We start from the raw sequence: 3498 nt of genomic DNA, 5'->3' as shown, positions 1-3498 counted from the left end.
TCTCTGAAGCAATCCTCCTGGCCTCTGATGTTCATACTTTACCTGTTGACAATTTAAACACCGAGATACAAACCCAACTATATCTTTCTTCATCCGCCTCCACCAATAGTGTTGCCTCAAATCCTGATACATCTTCGCGGCGCCTGGATGAATAGAGTACCGCGAACTGTGAGCTTCCTGGAGAATCAGCTCATGCAAACCACCTACATTAGGAACACATAGCCTGACATGCATCCGTAATACACTGTCATCTCCAATAGTGACTTCCTTCGCATCACAGTGTTGAACCGTGTCCTTAAGGAAAAGCAGATGTGGATCATCATATTGGCGCTCTCTAATGCGATCATATAAAGAAGACCGAGAAACCACATAGTCCAAAACTCGATTTGGCTCGGAAACATCCAATCTAACAAACTGATTAGCCAAGGCCTGAACATCCACGGCTAAAGGCCTCTTTGCTACCGGTAAGTATGTTAAGCTGCCCAAACTCTCCGCCTTACGACTCAAGGAATCGGACACCAAATTGGCCTTTCCGGGATGATAGAGAATGTTGATATCATAATCCTTAAGCAACTCTAACCACTTTCGCTGCCACAAGTTAAGATCCTTCTGTTTAAACAAATGTTGTAGACTCCGATGATCTGTATATACCTCACACTGGACACCGTATAAGTAATGCCGCCAAATTTTCAAGGCATGAACGATAGCTGCTAACTCAAGATCGTAGACTGAAAATTTTTTCTCATGTACCTTTAAGTGTCTGGATGCATAGGTAATCACCCTACCGTCTTGCATCAGCACTGCGCCGAAACCAATACGCGACGCTTCATAATACACAGTATAAGACTCTGAACCTGTAGGCAACACCAATACTAGAGTTGTAGTCAAAGTTGTCTTGAGCTTCTGAAAGCTCTTTTCACATTCATCCGACCACCTGAACGGAGCACCTTTCTGGGTCAATTTAGTCATAGGCGATACAATAGACGAGAATCCCTCCACGAAGCGACGATAATAGCCGGCCAAGCCGAGAAAACTCTGAATCTCAGTAACTGAAGATGGTCTAGGCCAATTCTGAACTGCCTCTATTTTCTTCGAATCCACCTTAATTCCTTCACTGGACACTATATGTCCCAAGAATGCCACTGAACTAAGCCAGAACTCACACTTAGAGAATTTGGCATAAAGTTTCTCCTCCCTCAGCCTCTGTAATACAATACCCAATGGATGTACATATTCCTCATGGCTACGTGAGTACACCATAATATCATCAATAAATACCACTACAAATAAATCAAGATATGGTTGGAATACACTATTCATCAAATGCATCAATGTTGGTGGGGCATTGGTTAGCCCAAAAGACATCACAAAAAATTCATAGTGGCCATAATGAGTTCTGAATACTGTCTTCAGAATATTCGAATCCCGAATCTTTAACTGGTGATACCCAGATCTCAAATCAATTTTGGAGAACACCCTCGCTCCCTGAAGCTGGTCAAATAAATCATCAATATGTGGCAAAGGATATTTATTTTTGATTGTAACTTTGTTCAACTACCTATAATCGATGCACATTCGCATAGTACCATCTTTCTTCTTCACAAACAGAACTGGTGCACCCTAAGGTGACACACTAGGCCTAATAAACCCCTTTTCAAGGAGTTCCTGAAGTTGCTCTTTCAATTCTTTTAACTCAGCTGGTGCCATACGATACAAAGGAATAAAAATAGGTTGAGTGCCCTGCACCAAGTCAATACCGAAATTAATATCCATGTCGGGTGGCATACCCGGCAAGTCTGCAGGAAATACATCCGAAAAGTCTCGCACGACCAGTACTAAATCAATAATAGGAGTATCAGCATCAACATCTCTCACAAAGGCCAAATATGACAGACATCCCTTTCCAACCATATGTTGGGCCTTCAAATAATAAATTACCCTGCTAGGAACAAAATTTAGAGAACCTCTCCATTCAACCTTTGGCAACCCCGGCATCGTCAACGTCACGATTTTTGCGTGACAGTTCAGAATAACATGATATGGAGACAACCAATCCATACCCAGGATTACATCGAAATCTAACATACGAAGTAATAAGAGATCAACTCTAGTCTCCAGTTCCCTAATAGTTACCACACACGACTGATACACACAATCCACAGTTTAATATTGCCCACAGGTATAGATACACAAACATGTGAAACTAAGGACACACAGAGCATATCCAGATAATGAGCAAAATATGATGATACATATGAATAAGTGGAACCAGGGTCAAATAATATAGAAGCCTCCATGTGGCACAATTAAACAAAACCTGTGATCACTGTATCTGAAGCAACAACATTTGGCCTGGCAGGAAAAGCATAGAATCGAGCCTGCCCGCCACTTGATCGGCCTTCCCCTCTTGGGCAACCCCTAGTTGCCTGACCCCCACCCCGAGCTGGTTGGGCGGGTGATGTAACTGCTGGTGCTGGTGCCGTTGGTAGAGAACTCTGTTGTGGAGCCCCACTCAACAGCCTAGGATAATCTCTCTTGAAATGACCCAATTCTCCGCACTCGAAACAACCCATCCTCTGACGGAACTGCTGCTCCTGATAACTTGAAGAATTACCTATAGAAGCCTGAGCAGACGAGGCATGATGAGAACTCTGCGCTAGTAGTGCACTGAATGAAGACTAGCCTGAGTGAGCACTATAAGAACTGTGGCTACCTGATGCACCACGATGAGCTGGATGACCTGCCTGAGCGTGTCTGTAAGAACGGCCCCTACCGCGGTAAAGATGACCTCCTGAAGGAACACCGCTGAAATCACCGGAACTACGAGGCCTCTTAGCCTCCCTCTTAACCCACTCCTGGCTGCGAACCATCTCAATTTGATGAGCAATGTCAACAACCTCGTCGAAAGTAGCACCAAACACTCTTTCTCTAGTCATGAGTAATTGTAGCTGAAAAGTGAGTCCATCTATGAATCTCATGATCATTTCCCTGACTGTGGGAATCAACCATATAACATGACGGGCCAATTCTGAAAATCTCATCTCATATTGTGTCACGGACATATCGCCCTGATGAAGTTGCTCGAACTGCCTGCGTAGCTCCTCTCTGCGGGACTGAGGCACGAACTTCTCCAGGAATAGACCAGAGAACAGCTGCCAGGTAAGGGGTGTTGCACCGACCGGCTTACACCTCTCGTAAGACTCCCACCATCTGAAGGCAGCCCAAAAAAACTGAAAAGTAGTGAATGAAACCCCATTGGTCTCTAGAATACCCGTTGTCCGAAGCATCTGCTGAAACTTATCTAGAAAACCCTGGGCATCCTCTGACTCAGCACCGCTAAAAGGTGGAGGTCGAAGCCTCGCAAATCTCTCAAGTCTCCTCTGCTCATCCTCTACCATAACAGGAACTACCAAGGCCTGAGCGGCTGTAACCGGTAGAGCTGGTAGTGCCCCCGATATCTGAAGTACCTCTACTACCTCGTCTAGAGTACGTGCAACA

Source organism: Nicotiana tabacum, chromosome 12 (assembly GCF_000715075.1).
Source record: "Nicotiana tabacum cultivar K326 chromosome 12, ASM71507v2, whole genome shotgun sequence".
NCBI lineage: Eukaryota > Viridiplantae > Streptophyta > Magnoliopsida > Solanales > Solanaceae > Nicotiana > Nicotiana tabacum.
Note: the sequence above shows the minus strand (reverse complement) of the source record.